General features: G+C 47.6%; 1 protein-coding gene across 1 annotated transcript in view; it reads left to right on the top strand.

Annotated features, from left to right (window-relative positions):
- Positions 1–257: 257 nt before the first annotated feature.
- SLC20A1 (solute carrier family 20 member 1) overlaps positions 258–18,900 on the top strand; it is a 284,197-nt gene continuing 265,554 nt past the window's right edge. The window contains exon 1 of the mRNA XM_069619005.1: positions 258–504. The gene's annotated coding sequence lies outside the window, so the exon portion shown is untranslated. The remainder of the gene's footprint in view (positions 505–18,900) is intronic.

The raw sequence follows: 18,900 nt of genomic DNA, 5'->3' as shown, positions 1-18,900 counted from the left end.
TTGTTCCAAACATATTAAAGAATTTGTGACCAGATGCCAATCTTTCCCGAAAGTTTCCGCGATTTGGAATATAAGAGATCTAATAATCATGCCACAAGTTTTTGTTACCCCCTGAAAGGTCCAACGCGGCTGTGCTGTTCATTAGTTATTCGTGCGTTAGTTTAGAAATATTCCTCTGTAACATAAGTGCGCAAGCGTCCATTATGCTCATTGCTTGCACTTGATTTCTATTGGTGCTCACGTTGACTCAGATAGTCACGTTCCCTTGAACCCATAGCGCCCTCACCTGGCGCCTCCCTTGAACCCGCGCCCTAGGGCCCCACCTCTTCCTCTTCCGTATTTCCGAACTGGTGCCGTTCCAAGGCTTGTCTGGCCCCGAGGACACCCCTCCCTCCGCCTCTCATCTCCACTCCGCCCAAGCACTGGCACATTGTGTCCCGCTGCAGCCCGGACTACATTCCTCCGCCCGCGGGCACTGAACTCGCTCCCTGCTGGGGCCGCTAGGTAAGATTCGCCAAGGCTACTGCAAACAAACACAGATGCGAGGGCCGCCTCCTGCTTCGCCCCTCCTCGCTTGCCACCGCTCCGCTAAACACAAGCCTGCATTGCACGCTCGCTGTCACGAGGTGCGTGGCGGGCGGGGCGGCAGCAGCAGCAGCTTTCTAACTCCTTCCCCGGATTCCAAGAAGGCACGCCTTGGCTTGCCCCCTGCCTTTGCAATCCTTTGTATCAGAGCCGCTGTCACTACACGGTTGTCAACTCTCGGGAATTACCGAAACGTGTCCTCGACCATGCTTTCGTTTAACAAACGATTGTTGATCTGGCCAGATAGCCCGGTGGTCTAGAGTCAACGGATCGCAACTGCCCAATGGTGTAATCTTATTTATTTTTAACAGTGATTTATATTATACACGTTTGAGTGGTGAGGTGGGCCATCAGCGGCAGTTTCCCCATTATCCATTCAGAAGTGCCTACCTATCACTTTACAAAATTGTTAGAACATTCATGTCAACATTCCCATTACAGTTCGTAAGATCTAATCCTGTTCCGCGTTTTCCTTGTATTCTGGGGCTTGTATTCCTTCGCATCAATGATGATGAATTATAGACCACAAGGCCTAAGATGATGATGATGATAAAATAACAGGCTGGTGGGTGTCCACAGCTCCAGATGTACAGCCCTGTTTGGTGAATTGGACCCCACTGCACCACTCTAAATTTGGGCTCTTGTTGACCAGACCTAGCTCAATTACATAGTTCTCATGAACTAGACCGGACACAGATGAGATGATACACGGTGTCTTGGGGATGAACGCTCCAGCACATTAGCAAAGGGCTTTCACCTCTTTCTCTGACACGCGTCCTTGTTATCAGCAGCGCTTTTCTTATAGGTGAATATTCAGGCGATTGAAACTGTGTTGGAACATTTCCACGGAAAAGCCCCCACAAAGCTACCATTGCCTACAAAATATGTGCCAGCTTCCAAGGCAAATACAGGGAGTCCTTCACAGGTAGTTAGATGTTTAACAAAATGACAATTTAGAGTGCAAGATAAAATAATAAAGCAATGTGCAACCAGTTCCATGTGATCATAGCGAATCAAATAATAATGAAAACGTTTTTAACTCGTACATTATTTTGAGGGGGGTTCCCCACATCCACTTCCCTAGCTTTATTACCCCACTCCCACCCTTTTTTATTCCCTTATCCCCATATATACCTTTTAACAGAAAATTCTGTGTTTTTCGTTATTTAGGGTTCCTTATAAAAGCCATTTGTTATTTTCGATTCGTTAACATCACTGTATACTGTGCAAACCAGTGAGGTGGAAAAATGACCACCCGCGATTCCAGTGATTGGTGAACAATTTACTGGGAAAAAGCAATAGCATAACAGAATCCACGGCAGCACAAGACTTGGGTGCAAGTGCAACCCCACCGCGGTGCGTGCACTAGCCAAAGGAATGCATGTGTTTCAATGGAAGGGTTTGTCCCAACGGGGCCAGGTCTCGGGGAGGGCCGCATACCATAAAAAAATTGTTGTTCAAGGTGAATATACTCCTTGAAGATTGACTCATGCTCTGAGGCGGGTGGAGACTGCTTGTAATATGATGACTAACGTCGCTTGTTACATTTTTTTTTATTTGTGATATTGTTTACAAAAAAAAACTTACACAAAGTACAAAAATAGAAAACGTACATTAGAATTAAAAAATTAACATGACCTACAATACGTTCACATTGCGTCATCAACCGACCCTTCCAACTAATAAATCATTCAAATACATCTTTACATATCTAAGACCTTCATGTCAGTTCAGCTTCATTTAGGAATCGAAGAAGCAAGTTAATAAGGGTTACGTTATTACCTCATATAACGCGTGACTACAGTAATTGTTTTGAAAACTCTGAGGCAAAGCTATACAGTTCTTTGTCAAAGCACTTTCTTCTGATCGAACTCAAAGTGTAACAATCTAGAATCCAGTGTGCAATTAGCCCCTGCGCCAGCCCCCTCTGAAGTATACCAATTCCTTGTGCGTTCATAGGTATGAATTTGGTTCAGCCTAAATCTCATATAAACCGTATGGGACTTTGCGCAGGGAAAACATTTTAGATATGATGGGAGCTGACCCAATCCGTGGGGGAAGCTTGCATATTCCTGGTACGTGGAATATTGATGGATTCAATTGTAATTCTCCAATCATCCCTAAATAACTTGGCCTTCACTGCGTGAGGATTACATTCGAGCCTATACGTTCCAGTAATTTGTCCATAATGTCTCAAAACCCTTTCAAAGACTGGACAGATTCAGGTCCGTGTATAGTCAATTACTAGGAGGGCAAAGAAACTTCCAATAGGACAATAACTGTCTCCATTGGAATCTGGCCTGCAGTGAATTCATGCCTGAAAATACCATTCGGCACTGCCAAGGCTAGCCCCAACAGATAGTCCCTTGCATGACGTTCAGACAGGCACCAAGTTCTACGGACGCTATATCTAACCCATACAATAGTATCCGCTCTATCTTGCCTAGGTAGTAATTTAAGAACAGGGAGGATAGAGAACCTACAAAGTTTCCAGAAAATGCACTTCATATGAGACAATAAAGGAACCCGGCTTCTCCTTTAGTGCGCATGTCCACATTTCGATAGACCCAGTGTTGGATAGATTGTAACCCAGGTAGCGCATGGATAGCACCCTTACAACCTTATCCAACCGGAGCATCATCTCATGAGTTTAGGATTATTAAACTTCGAAAAAATCACCACCTTCGGTTTTGCACCATTGATTGCCAGATTATTCAATGTGGTATAGGCAGCAAAGATGTTCAGTTTGCTTAGAGTCCCCGTGGTGTCTCATCAAAAATGATGATATAATCCGCAAAGGTCAGTCAGTGGAGTCTCAGATGCCCCAAACTTACGGCAATCGGATCCTGTCTCTCCCATAGATATTCAATGTCATACAAATTAAACAAGGTCAGTGCCAATGTGCACCCCTGTCTTAGTCCCAAGGAGACATGAATGGGTTTAGTAACGGCCCCCTCCTTGTTAAGGCAAATCCTGACCGTCGAGTTATGATGCAATGCTGCCAGTAAACAAACCAGCTCGTAGGGCACCTTCAGTCTTATAGCTTGCCCCAAAGCCGCTGGCACTCCACACAGTCGAAAGGCGAAGAGAGATTGAGGGAGGCCATGTAGATATTGCCCCCCTGAAAAGCCTTGGCACTAAGTAACAGATGTTTCACTAGTGTAGCATTGAGGGGAGTTCCAACCTGCTGCTTGAACCCAACCAGAAAGCGGCATGGAGTGTTTGCCTTCACTAGATAGTTATTTAGATCTGTAAGCAGCAGTATGGAAAACACTTTACAGGTGGAGTGGATCAAGGCAATGGGCCTGATAGTTGGCCGGATCATGGGGGTCACCTTTCTTGAAGATGGTTATTACGGTGGACTTCCGTCCATGAGATCGGCACCTTGTGGATAGCGTAGATGGAATCCAAATAAGATTTTAGCCAACCAGCCCAGGCAGACGGGTCTTTTTTGAGTAAAAAAGGGGAAGCCAATCCGGTCCCGGCACCCTAGAGTGCTTAATTTTATTGATGGCCCATACTGTGTCGGCCAACGTCTAAGGGCAAGGGTAAAGTTTCTTGGTGTTTTCAAACTGTGGAAAGGAGCACTTGGCATCCAATGGAGATTCAAATGTTCCCTCAATGAAGGAGACCCAAGTATTTTCCAGAATTACATCAGCCTCTGAAGATAATATGCCATCCTCCTTAGAGTTGATGGTCTTCCAAACTTGTCTGTTGTCAGCCTTTTAAGAGCAACCTCAGCATATATTGGTTATCTCTAAGGTGGGGTGTCATGGTGCCTACCTCCGAGGAGGCAGGTCCGACCCAACAACCCCAGAGGCAGACATCATTCCCCCCCAGGAAGTGCCTGATGCAGACCATGCTGCTACATCCAGGCCCTCTTGAGGCCTGAATGGAACTACTTTACCTGTGGGACTACTTTCCACCTGGGTGTGGTCGGGGAAGGATACATACCTGATCGGTGGAAGGATACATGCCTGGAACTTCTTCCAAAGCTATTTAAACCACGCCCGATCAGCAACTCGCGCTTCGCGTTGTTCTGCTCCTCGCAGCTGGATGCTCACCGTGTCAGCTCCTGCATCTGGACTTCAGCCACGCCTGTCAGCATCCTGGGTTGCCTGCAAAGGGAGATAAGAGAGAATTGGCGAGAAAGAAGACCTTACCTGCTAAAGCTGCATCACAGGGACATCACACCGACGATCCTGAAAGGGAAGACCTAAATCGCTGCAGTGCTGCATTTCACTCGCCTTTCCTGGGCGCCTCCATCTTCAGCAGCGATCATCCGGATCCGCACCCACTTCCCAGAGCCTAGAGAGAAAAGACAAGAAAACAAGGTGAGAGAAGGAAGGGAAATAGGAAAAGCTCAGTTTCCTTCTAAGACTTACCTGTTGAGTCATTTTCATTTCGGGTCCTGCCACTTCCTGGCATTCCGGACCCCGGCCCCAATGGGGAAAAAAGACAAAGACATTGAATGAGCGAATGCAAAGACATTACCTGAACGCTCATCCAGAACTTACACTTTGGGTCGGCGCCATATCTCCGGCATTCCGAACCCCGGCCCCTAAGGGGAAAAAGGCATTAGCGCTTGCTGCAATAAGACAATGAACATTATTATTAAGCTTCAACTTTTGAACTTGCAACAGAACTCTTACAGCGCCTCACCTGAATAGTCAAGCTTATTTTGAACACCCATCAAACCTCAATCCAGTGAAGTAACTGGGTTTCAACGCGCCCCTGCATCAGAAGCAGGATGGAGAACTCATCCTTCCAGACCCTAAGGTGAGACTTCACGGGGAATCGTGGAAGGGTATCGAGGAGGGTTGGAAGGGAGTGGGAGGCTTGAGCATTATTCCGTCAGTAGGTAATACTCCCTTTTCACGCACAGGGGAATATTCCTGCGAGCCAGAAAAGCCAGAGTAGAGGGCCCCTTCCTGTCCATCATCAGAGTCCTGCGCTTCACCATTGAAGAAGCATCAGCACTCGAAGCCAGACCTGCGCCTCCGTGGGAATCGGGTGAGCGTGACATGGGGTTGATATCTTAAGGCTTTCACAAGGTTCCTATGACGTTGGCACTCCTGCCTCTTGAGACTGACAAATTCCTCTATAGAGACGGCAGCTTGGAGTCTCTTATTCTTTTGTCAAACAAATGGGGATGGGATCCCTTGGCATGCCTCGCTGTCTCTGAAGAAGCCCTGCGTATACATTTACCAATACACAGATCCAGTGGCATCTGCTCTGCAGGTAGTTTAGAGGCCCTCCAGATGTCTTGATTACTGCCATGTGCACTCGGGATTAGGTTGTTCCTAAGTTTTAATATACATTTGAGAATCCCAGTGACAAGGCCGCCCTTTGTTCTGCCATATTGTCAGCGCTAGGGCATCAGATACATCGGACCTGCATGTGTTTTCACTCAGTGGATAATGAGATGGTCACTAACCGCTGCATCCTGCACATGCAAGTAGGAGGACCTAGCCTTGAGAGAGGGAGAGAAATAGTCTAACCATGATTTGGAGGAGCCCCTATGCCATGTAAAGAGGTCTTCCGTTCGGGGATGTTCCACCTTCAGATGGCCCACCTTCAGTAGATGTAGATGCAGATCCCAAGCTGACATAAACGTGCCCCAGCTCAAGCCCCACATGGAGTTTTTTGCCCTCCCCCGCCTGGAATAAGGTATAGATGCCACTGTGGTGGCACAGAGGGCGTTGAAGTGCCCCCCCCCCCCAATCATAGCATGTTGGTAGCCCGCCGTTTGCCATGAGTCAAAGGTCTGTGTTAATAGCTAGTGAAGTGCAGAAATGGTTTGTTTTGCCGGGTTCCAATATATGTTTACAAGGAGAACGTCCCCATCTCATCCAAGAAGGAGGGATGCACTGCCAGGATACCCTCGCCCTCAAACCAAAGTGTGGCACAGATCAACAGGCTGGTGTTCATAGCAATAGCCAGGCCCCCACTTGGTCTCCCCTTATCCCCACACTTCACAATAGAAGGTACAGAAGAGTACCCCTCTAGTACAAAGGGTGCCATACGCATCGTTTCTTGTAGAAACAGAATGTTACATTTGCTCATCTCCGCTGAATTGTTCCAATTATCAAACAGTTTTTCAACCCACATGTGTTCCACGAGAGAATCTTAAATCTCCCCAATACTAGTATTGCTTCGACCCTGCTGTAAGAGACAGAAAGGCTTTAATGGTCCCCTCAATCCAAGACCAATCCTGTACAACGTTAGAGCTAGCAGATTGAATACTAGCTAATGCTTGTGCGGTTATAGAGTCCACAATTGTGAGTGATGGGTCGGAGGCCAATGCTGGAGACAGAAAAATCTTTGCAGCTTCCGTTGTTTTGATAGCCCAAGACTTCAAAGTCCCCCTCTGAGACCAGACCAAATTAGATACGAAGTTAGAGAAGAAGTGTGAAACCATGCGATTACTTGTGACCATGGATAGGGCAATACATTCAATATCCTCAGATTGTGAAGACCTTAGCGAAGGGATTTGCACGAATGTCTCCAATACACTAGACCTGTTTAATCGTTTGCACCCGACACATGTTGCCCAGCTTCCAACCAATTAACTTTGCCCCCCCCCCACATCTATCCAGCCCCCCCCACAATTAGGTTCCAGACTAGACCCTAGAGGGGTTATTCAGAGCACAACCAGTCTGACTATTCAAATAGTTTGCTCCCCCTTCATTGGAATTTCCCTGAATCTGCAGAGTTCAAGTCTCAAGTTTCTCTGGGTAGATCCACCGCAGGAGCCCCACGACCTGAGCAAATGGCCTGAGTCACATGCGGTTGAGGTACCACTTCATTCAAAGGCCTCTACACCACACTGGCCTTAGGCAGTGTGACCATCGAGGGCCACAGGGTGCTAAGTTTTGACTGTTGTCCTCTGTTCAATGCCACTGATAGATTAAAAACCTCCCTTGTTATTTCACCTTCAGTAGATTGCTGGTCATAACCCAACTGCAGGGAGGGGATGATGGGGCTAGTGGGCCAGTCTATCGTTATCGGGGGTAAAGAGGTGTTAGCAGACGGTCCCTGTTTAGATTTCTTTTTGGTCCCCGGATTCACTTGGCTAGATGTCACAACAGGCCTCAGCTCTATAGCTGGATCTACTCCCTGCTCATTTAGATCAATCGTAATGTCATTGTCTGGTAGTTCATTAACTGTAGAAGAGAGAAAAGAAGAGAGCCCACATCCAAGCCCGGATCTCTGCGGCATCTAACAACTTGGGTGAACTCTTTAAAATCCGCAAGGAACTGGCCAATCCTGCTGCAGTCTCTAACTCTCCTGTCCCTTCCCAGGCCCTCTGCACGGGACTGGCTTCTCACTTCATTTCCAAAACTCAGGACATCCTGTCCTCACTCCTCCTATCGACTCCCTCCCTGCATCCCCTGCTCTTCCTCTGGCCCTTCTGCTGCCACCCCCCTCCCTCTCTTCCTTTCCCCTTTTTTCGGCAGACGAGGTTTCTCGACAAGTCCGATCTATGAAATTCTCGTCAAAACAGGTTCACCCCTGTTCCTCCAAAACTATCAAGGACCACATCGACTACATGGCTCCTGCCCTGGCTGATTTCTGGAATCACTCCTTTGCCACTGGAGTCTTCCCATCCCCCCTGAAGCACTCCCTTGTGCACCCTCTTCTTAAGAAACCCTCTGCTGACCCCTCCTGCCCGGCTAACTATCGCCGACTCTCCATCACTCCCTTCCTGGGCAAGCTTCTGGAGATACGGGCCATCTCCCATCTTAATCTCCACACTGAATGTGTTGGTTGTCTTCATGACCATCAGCCTGGCTTCAGGGCTGCCAGAAGCACGGAAACTGCTCTCCTGCACATCCGTGAAGACCTTCTCTCCAACCTTGACTCCAACACCCCGTGTGTCCTTATCTTGCTTGATCTCTCTTCTGCCTTTGACACTGTCAACCACGCCATCCTGCTCAACCATCTCCGTGATAACCTGGGTATCACTGGAAAGGCTCTGGCGTGGCTGACTTCTTTCTTCTCCGACCGACCCTCCCAGGTCCAACTTGGGTCCTTCCTCTCCGATATCTTTTTCTCTACCTGTGGCGTCCCCCAGGGTTCTAACCTTTCTCCTTGGCTGTTCAACCAATATCGGGAACTCCTTGCCCACCGCATCGCCGCTCTCTGCCCCAATTTTCAGTGCTATGCGGATGATACCCAGCTAATTTTCAGGCTACCCTCGGCATTCCCCTCTCCTTCCCTCATCTCTGACTGTCTGTCTGGTATCCAGGAGTGGTGTGCTGCCAATGACCCCTGCCTTAATGCCAGTAAGAATCGCAACACCCTCTCCCTCCTTCCCTTCAGCTCTCTGGCCAGCCTCTCTTGGCCCTCTTCCTGCTCCCACCTGCAAGGCTAAAAACCTCGGGGTCATCTTCAACTCCACACTCTCCTTCTCTCCTCACATCTCCGACGTCTCTAAGAAGTCACACTACCAGCTGCACCTCCTCGGAGGTATTCTTCCTCTCCTTCCCTCAGAAGCTCACCATCTCAAGAGCCCTGGTTCTCTCTAAGCTGGACTATTGCAACAGACTCTATTTAAATCTGCCTGCCTCTACTCTCTGCCCTCTGCAACTTATCCAAAACAGGACTGCAAGACTTGTCCTTGGCCTCAAGCCCAGGGATCATATCTCTCCAGGACTGAAATCTCTGCACTGGCTCCCAGTGGCTGCAAGGATTAGGTTCAAAACCCTCTGCATTATCCACAATGCCTTCTGGGGCCTGGGGCCGCATTACCTTCAACTCTCTCTTCCTAAATACCTTCCTTCTCGGGCTCTTTGCTCATCTGCCTCCAACTCCCTCAGGATTAGCTGTTTCTCCAAGCAACGAGTTGGTGGTCGATCTCTCTCTCTCTTCGGCAGGGGCTTCCCTCTGGAACAGCCTTCCTGCTTCCCTGACACTTGAGGAGAACTATCTCCGGTTCCGGAAACACCTCAAAACCTTCCTCTTTGCTTCTGCTTTCTCTGCCTCTCTCCCCTGCTGAAATTCCCTGCCGAATCTGCACTGGTTACCTGGCCACCCTTTCTGATCTTAGGGCCAGGTCCCGCCTTTTACACACCTGCCCTGCCTCCCTGGCAACCCCCTGCACTTAAGGACTGGTTCTGTATCCTTACAGTCCCCCTTCCAGCACTTATGTCTGCACTTACCTTGCACTTGCCACCATCAGGCCGTTTTTATTTATTCTTCTTTCCCATGTACTGCACTTTCCCCCTGGCACTCCCTTTCTCCCTACCCTCGCACTTGTGCGATCTGAATGACACCTGGCCTAGTAGGATTGTTGTCTGTTTTCCCCTCCCTTGCCTCGACGGGCCTTGAAACACTTGTGTATAGGCGCGTTATAAATGCCATATCATATCATGTTTTCTTGATGCATTAGCAGACCTTGATTTTGACCACTGGTTAATTATTCTATTTGGTTTCCCTTTATTCATTTTTCTCCTGGTAGTATAAGTAGAAAAAGGAGGAGAGGAGGGATACTCAACCGAGCCATTGCATTCTACCTCACACTCCGACGTGTCACCCTCTGCCCAGGAGGTGTTACAGGGAAGTTCTGTAGGCACCCAAGTCTGTTCAGCCTGAACACTACACTCCAACAGTGGAGTAGGTGCGTCAGTGGGCTCAATCAAAACCATGGACACATGTTCCAGAGTAGTACTCTGCACAGCCTGGAAGATTTAGGGGCACAATGGTTTGCATAGAAGCAGCCTGCGTGGGCTCAGAATAGCCAGGCGGTAGTGGACCGTTTGCCCCTTCTCTCAATCCAAAACCACTAAAATAACCTTCTACGAAGTATAGTTTTTCATCCAGCAGATTGAGGATGTCTGTATTGGCCCTTACGGCTCTCGAGACCAGTTCTTGCTGGTTATGTAGGGCCGTAAGCTCTTTGTTAATGTTGGAGGAGAAATGTCCCCATGTGTGTGGATCTCTCAATCTGTATGGTGTGCTGGGTGGGGGGGATTTGCTCCAAAAGTCACCAGCCGGGGCGGAAAACGGGGATTTAGCCCTCAAGTTGATAGGACGCTGTTGATTGATAGAATGTGGCACCAGCAATGTCTTGGTTAGTTTCCCTATTAGGGCCCGACTGCAGGTCCACCCTCTGGTCTGAATTCAACTGCCCACTGTTATCCAAAGCGGGAAGAACAGCCAAACCAGGTACGTTTCTGGGAACAATTATTAGCACACACAACAGTCCATGCGTTCCCGGCCTTACTGACGGAGGACCTGTTACGGTCTTGAACTTTCTTTTGACCAAAACCCTGATAGCCATTCTATATCTGTAAGTTCAAGTTGAATTCCCCTCACCCCCCCCAAGATTCATCCGTGGGGACAGAGCCTGCTTTGACTGTCGAAGAAGACCCAGAGGAGCCAAGGATATTTTTGCCCAACAAGATGTTACCTCGAGTGTAGTCTACGCCTTTAGGACCCTCCACATTAACAACATCATCCTTAAACAAAAAAGAGTAGGACTGGTGGGAGCCAAACACAAATGGATCATGATTGACGTCTTGTCTGAACGACTAAGAGGGGAGGAATGGGGGCAAGATTGTATTCCCCCTCCTCCGCGTGAGCTCGATGTCACTGGTTGCCTCGATGTCACTGGTTGCCTCGATGTCACTGGTTGCCTCGATGTCACTGGTAGCTTGAAAACGCACACGTTTGTTTGTCAAATAATCAGTGGAGATTGAAGACAACATAGGAAAGATGCAAACGGGTGCCGAAGGAACACTGTAGTCTGACTTTACCAGAGGAGCACAGCCTTCTGCTGTACCCCCCCCCCTGGGATTTTCGCTCACTTTTCTTGGGTAAACTGACATGCCCTTAAAGACAGTCAGTACTGGGAGACTTTGTTTCCCTTAGTCCTTGTCCATGTTGCAACTTTTCTGCAACCTGTAACAAGTGTACAATATACCTTACACTACAGTGCAGTAGGGGTGTCACGGTATTAGTTTTATGACGGTACAATAACCTTCTTGCCAAATGACGGTATATCATGGTTATCGCGGTATAGCAGGTGGAGTTAACTAATCTTAACAAATATTTTCTAAAAGGTCATAAATTGTCAGATTATTCATCACAAACAAAACCAGGCACTCCGGGCCAGAATTGGGCTTTTCAAAATACTTTCCACTGAAATGCCAGCCCTTGCTTCCACCATACACAAACACACGTGTGGAGAGGAGGAGGAGGGGGGGGAGCCCTGCTGCGACTGTCAAAGCAAACTGAATAGCTTTTCTTAAGTGGTCATTTAGGCTTTTAGCTCCCCCACTGGCTACTGGTGAAGATGAACATGTTGCCAGCTTGATAACCTGCATGCCACAGATCAATGGAGTCTGACGTAGTATACGCTTGTGCGCATGCGCACACACACACTCTTTACGTTACAGCCTTTAGTTTACTTCCGGGCCAAAAGGTGTTCAGTAATCACGGACATTTTACCCTTTGGTATGGCAGCAGGGAATACCCACAGAGATGAGTAAATTACGCAGTGTGACTTATTATATGTAAATTCAATGATAGAACCGGGGAAATCCCCCATTGTCATATGTTTAGAAAACATTATCCATTATAAATATATAAACCCCAAAGCCGCCAACCTAAAGTCCCGGGAGGACAGCTCAGCGGCAACGTGCGCGCCTTGGAAGCAAAACGACACGAAGCAACACAGGTTCGATCCCTGGGTCCGCGCTTAGAAACCTCTGGGTGTTTAAGCGTGTTATAAATACGCAACTAAGACAAAAACAATTACACAACTAAATAAACAAACAATTTCTTTCAGCGCCGCCATGCATGCGGGCTGTGTGAGCGCTTTAAAAAAAATATAAATAAAAAAAGAGCAAACCCTTTTCCTCCTTGGCACTGTATTTATTCTTCCTATTGCTAACATATTGATTTTGTGTCAGGCACGTGTGGTTTATGGAATGGCATTAAAAATTGCTCAAACTGAAACTACTTGGCAGACGGCACATCCAAGAGTGCAAGAACAAGACTGCGCAGCACTTGCTTACTGCAGCCTTTCCAAATCAGATTGAAAAGCACACTTAACGGTATGAACGGTATAACGGTATAAACAATGTGATGGTTATTATTGTTCAATTAATTGGTTCACGGTATCTTTAACGGTATACCGTTACATCCCTACAGTGCACTTGGGTCTAGTCATTTCCAAAGGCCCTACATACACTCAAAGGATTTTTTAGGAGAAGTGCAGATGTGCATTGGACGGGGCTGGTGGCAGCTTATCATTTCCCATATTTTAAACCTTTCTTGCCAGGTAAACCGCAATTACCGTGTTTGGCACAGTTAGGTGGCCTGGCTCCAAAATGTTCACTCCACAAGGTTTTGTCCTGTCATTTTGGCCATCTTGCCTCTTTACCTTCCCCAGGTCGAGCCAACCCGGGTCAGTCCTTATTTGGGCATGCATTTTCCAGCGAAGCGCCAAGCTTTCGCGGGCTTCTGCATGCCTTGTGTGCGCCCCCCAAGGATGTAGGATGGAACGTCTGGTTCCAATACACATCCTGGATGCAAGAGAGTCTGGAGTGCTGTGAATGCCTGGGACCACTTTGGTCCATGATTGGTCCACGTATGGTATGCCTTTATGTGAGCAGATCTCCCATTGGGTCCTCTTCGTTTTGGCGCAAAGGAGATTCTGGCTAAGAGAAGGCCCCAGACACCCATACCATGTCGATCTCTGGAGTTCTCACTGAACGCAGGATAGGATCCAAGTATCCTGAAACTAAGAAGCTGAGTCTAGGAACCGCTGGTGACCCGCTAGGTTTGGCAGCCTGAGCCTGCTGTCGTCCCACTGGACCCCTCAGCATCTGGTCGTCCTAGAAGGTCTGCGAAGACGCTTCGACCCATTAGAATAGTGGGACCAACTATTATCAGCACCTTCATCTTAACCTGCAAGTAAGCCTTTTCGGAAGTGTCCCTGGGCCAACCAGTGGACTGACCAGTTTGCGCAGATGTTTTGCCCTGATACTGCCGCCGTTTCAAGCAGGCCCTTGAAATTTGGCACATCACAAGCTCTGTGTTCATGTCACTCTCACACTGAATTTCGTACACTTGGCATTCCCAGGTCTGGAGTAAAGTGAGTGTGCCTAAACCAGAGTTTACACGGTTGCTGTGTCACCCAGACGTGGTGACGAACTTTGCAAGTTCATTGCATCTGTGGTCCTCTGTGCCCTGAAGCCTGCTACGGCAGAACTGGCCTGATCCATCCACCATGAGCAGAGAAATCGTTACTGTCCCGCAGGGGAATCAACGCTATCTTTGTTGCTGAAAGCAGCAGGTCCTCAAGATTGCCGCTTTTGAACCTGCAACCGAAGTGGACTTGGCTGCCAAAGTTTGGTCCGGGGTCGGTGAGTAATTGCAACCCTAACCGGTGGCCCCTAGCGCATCCATCCATTTTTATGCACAAGTGGCCCCTGAGGGCCCCTCTCCTTTCCGCTGCTAGTGAGAACTAGAAAACTATTCCCAATGCTTGGAATCGACTCTGCCCTCAGGTGGAGGCCCTCCTCGAATAGTGTGAACCTATTCTGCATCACCTCACCTCACCTCCCTTCCTGAGCTGCTACAGATCCTACAAAAGACCCTGCTTTGCCCATTTGAACTACTGCGTGCGCCAGCTTCGCAAGTAAATTTGAGCATTAGGCTCCCCTCATCTTAGGGATTGGACTGCCTTTCAGTTAGGATTGTGTTTGATGCAGAAGGGCCTAAAGGCTATTTGCACTGCCTGCTTACTTCCCTGTTTAGGTTGTGGACTCATTTGGTGCATTCATCCTTTGGACCCCATTGGTCTTGTATATATGTGTATAAATAGGATTGTGTTGATTTAATAGTACTGCTGTGATTTTCATACTTTGTGTTGACTTGCAAAGGCCTTGGGATAAATGTATTTGTATTTTTTATATATATACACCTGACTGGGAGTGGTTTGTAAGTGTCCTTTACTCTATGTGCTCATTGCGATCTTCAGTCACCCCCACTCCTCCTGAGACCTAGCCTTGACCGCCGCCATAGCTACCTTGATTGGTCTGGCTTGTCCAGAAGGTTAGGAAACTAGTTTGACCTTCTGAACCTCTGTCCACCAGGTCAGAGTTCAGAAATCCATCTCAACATATACTGCCTCCCCGGCCCCTAAGCCCCACCCCCGCCCCTGCATCATACTCTCAACCTGAGATTGCAGCTGCCGTGTGTGTTTGGGGGATTGGTTGAAGACCATTGGGGTGCAGGAGTTCAACATGGCTGTACCTGAAGCTCTAATCGGCCCCACCCTCAGTCTGCTGTGCCATGGGCGGTATCCCAGAGGCACTCTTGATCAGCCTGTGGAGTGTATCAGTAGCTGGAGTGTATCAGTAGCACTCTTTACATGGTATCAATTGGAAAGCACAATCAAGCACTATCCACCCGCTGCTGAAGGCGCTGCTGCTGAAGGCTCTCTATTCCAAACAAAAAAGGGTCCATTTGTTGACAACCACAGGTAATCCAAGCAGTGGTTTACACAGGCGCAGTATGTACCCCGCTAGAGATTGCTATCATGATCCCAGACAGATCACTTTCGTGCAAACCGGGTATACCATCCCATTAAAGGACAGATATAGCCCACAGACGAGTCTGCAGCTTGTCCAAACTTATCAGGAAAGTTACACACAAACGGAGCTCAAAAGATAACATGCCTGCAGTCACCCTGTTGACAAGAAAAAATGGCAACACTTCTTGCCGTTAATTGAAATTGTGGATACCACACAAAACCGAACAAAGTCTATCACGCCCGCAGTCACTCTGTGAACAGCAATAATGCTATGCCTTAACACCATTAGTTAAAGTGGTGGATATCACACAGAGTTCCAAAAATCAACAGCGAGTGGCGGGTGAAGGGTAATTTCTAGACCAACACAGGAACCCAGCTACTAACCGCTGGAGCATTCCAAAACAGCAACACCGCTTATAACAGCCCTCAAAATCAACAGCACATCATCTCATCTCTGTCAGCTATCTTAAGCAGGGCCTTGGGTACCCCCCCCATAAGCCACCACGGCTGCCGCGCAACTTGACCGCTCCCTCCGAAACCAAAACTCTTCAGAGTTAAGGGGGAGCCTTTGACGAGGGCTTCGACAGAGCTTCAACGGAGCGACTTCAATGAAGGGAATCTCTCACAGAGGCGCCGTCAAGGGAGGTCAGAAGTAATACCTAACAGCAGAGAACATACGCAGTCTTAACAAATTCGTCAAGAGTTCAGCTAGTATCAAGCCGCACTGAGTCTACACAACCGCTTCCGACACACTGCTTTACAGGAACAGCTTCTTCCTAACATCGCTTTTACTACAAAAGCGGGAGCCTAAATCACGCTTACATATGCCAAAAGAGAAATACATCAGAAGGGAGATGCGAAGGCGAGCATTCTTGCACACTAGGCAAGGCGCCTTTATTGCAAAGACATACACAGTACAATCTACAGTCTCGCCTCATACATTGACGAGCAAGGCACAGTGGTTAAAACATGGCAGTTTGCAGCACCTACTCTCAAAAAATGTATAATGCAGTTATATGCAAGGGTGTATATACAGTTTTCAATTCCCAAACTTTCAACAACATTTATAATGCGGTTCTATGAAGGGTGTAAATATATTTTTCAATTCCCAAACTTTCCCCCACACAAGTTAGGTTAAGGATTTTGACTGTCACTGCTTGTATGGCAGGAGAGAGATTTGGGGATAGGAGGGGACACACTGCAACTCCTTCACAGTAGTCCTTAAGTGTCTACTTTTATAATGGAAAGGGAGCGTTATGGTAACTTTTTTACATTGATGTTTAAGCTGAAGAGTCTCAATACTTTCTAGTTTTGGCTAATGGTGCCTTGGCACCAACTGTAAGCTGAACCATTGCATTGGAGGACACACATGGGGGCATGGGATATGATGCAGGACACACAGGGTGTAGGCATAGCAGAAGAGTTGATATAGGCAATGAGTGCAGGGAACTGGAGAACACTACAGGTCGAGAAAGGGTTGAGTGGAGCAGTCTTTGGCGAGTTGCTCTTTCGAGAGTAGGGTCTTCAGGTCTCTCCACAAGTGAAGGATGGAGACGGCCAGTCGTATCTGCATTTGTAACCTACCCCAGGACGGGTGCATGCATAGCAGGAAAAGGCCTGCTTCCTTTTTCCCCACTTGCAGTTCTTTTGAGTCTGTCGACGTTGTGGCTTTTGGTGGTGCGCATGCCCGCAGAGATGTTTTTCAGCCAGGTAGAGTGGTGCTTTACAACGAACTACCATGATTATTCCCGTCCGCGAACACCGATAGATAAAAATCACGGGAGCCATGTTTTTCAAGACGGTGCCTTTAGCCCCTTTGTTTCAACAGGTCCCGTCTTCTTTTTTCGCTGTTTCTTTTTGGGAAGGCCTTTCTATAGTTTGTCTATGCACGCCAATCTAGGTTTGGTCCCTTTTGTTTCTATGCCTTTTGGCGGGCTTCAGGACTGAAGATCGCATCTGGCGAGTGTCTGGGGTGGGCTGGAAGTGAGGGAAGTGCCCGAACTCCCTGTGCTTAGTCTCCTAGGACACCCAAACGCATTGGCGTGATTGGCTGGCTGACTGTCCGGCAAGGACAGCCACCCTGCTGGGTGAGTGGCAGCTAGGCTGGAATGAAAGGGAGAATGATTAAAAGGCGAGTCTCTTGGATTGGAAAGCAGAGTCGACCACTGGAACGAAAGAACCGAAGACGAGCTGGAAGAGGACTGTTGGTTTGCCAGATGAAGCCCTGCTGCAGGTCCGAATCTCCAAGTTCATCTCGACAGAGAAGCCCCTTCAAGGACGACTCTTTGAGTCGGTGGCACCAATCAACTCGTAAGCCACCTGGATACGGTTCTAGGTAAAAGGATCGACAGTGAAAGTGTCGACAGGTCAAAGGATTGATTTTTTTTTTTTTAAAAAAAACATTTTCACTTTTTTTTTTTTTTTGCGCTAAAAAACACTTTTTTTCCCCCCCAAAAAAATGTGAAAAATAAAAATTCGATCCTTTGACCTGTCGACCCTTTGGTGTCGATCCTTGGACCTGTCGACCCTTTATATTGGATCCTTTGACTAGACACCCCAGGATACCATTCTCGGAGCTGGTTAGGTTTAACCAGGGGGAAGATCACCAGCTTGTGTGCTTGACTACAGCTACTGGAACTGAAGTAACTCAATTTGTCCGCATTTTCTGACGATCCCGTGCGGTGCAGGAGTCCCCCGACGTCCTCCCTCTTGTCCCCACGACTGAGGCTCAGGAACATTGAGATCTGCAGGAACTGCCAGGAACCAATGTCTTCAGCTGCATCTTTTTCTTCATATTAAGGTACTGTGCCAACCCGATTGAGAGAACATAGCTCTCACTGTGAAAGTTTGTGTAACTTTCCCAACTTGCAGGCCTAATCAGCTTGTGACCCAGCATATGATTCTTTTTTGTACAAACTACTTCTGAGAACTTTGGCAAAGATTTTACCGTTTACTACAAGAACTGCTCTTTCCTATCCAAGACACTAGCCCATTGACTTGGCCTAGGCCTATTGAACTGAATCGAGTCCTCTAGTGAACTGAAGGTATTTCAGATCTATTAACTTGTGCCTTTTACTCCCAGAAAGTAACTGAAATGCCATTTTGCTCCTATTTCAGGGGAGCCTAATTTACTCAGAAACGTATTGGTTCAGTACTGAAGTGTGTTTGTGTATAATTAAGTTGCCACCTTCTAGTGAATGTTGTCTAAATGACTGTGTAATAAATTAATGTGTTTTACCAAGAAACCTTGTGTAAGTGTCTACTTGAACCACTGTGATAACCTCTGTGTAACAATCCTGTACTGCTCACATTCCCTCTTGAGATAAGCCTGGCTGCTCAGCTCGCTACCAAACTGTGTAGTACAGACTTGTACCAAAGGTTGGTTTTGCTTACACCTGTAGTCCTAATTGTATGTGGTGGTCCCAGATGGTACTGCATGCAATTCTGCCTAACGCTGGCGACAAGCGGTGAGGATAAGTATAGTTGTTAACATTGAGAGTGCTACTCTTACTTTTGTTCAAATAATCTTCACAAGGCTAAGCACCACTAGAAAAGCAATTGTTTTATAATGCCAAATATGGATAACTTCAAACGGGAAGCCCTGATCATTCTAACAGTAGATCAACTAAAAGATGTGTAATGTCAGGTCTCTCTCTGTTAAAGGCAAGAAAAATGAATTGATTGAGAAATTCTTGAATCATCAAAGACTGGGAGGTAGAGCTATAACCCCTACGCCCTCAGCAAATGTGGATGGTGTTGATGGGGAT

Source organism: Ambystoma mexicanum, chromosome 10 (assembly GCF_040938575.1).
Source record: "Ambystoma mexicanum isolate Mex_15411 chromosome 10, UKY_AmexF1_1, whole genome shotgun sequence".
Lineage (NCBI taxonomy): Eukaryota > Metazoa > Chordata > Amphibia > Caudata > Ambystomatidae > Ambystoma > Ambystoma mexicanum.
Note: the sequence above shows the minus strand (reverse complement) of the source record. Positions and strands in the feature narration are given on the sequence as shown.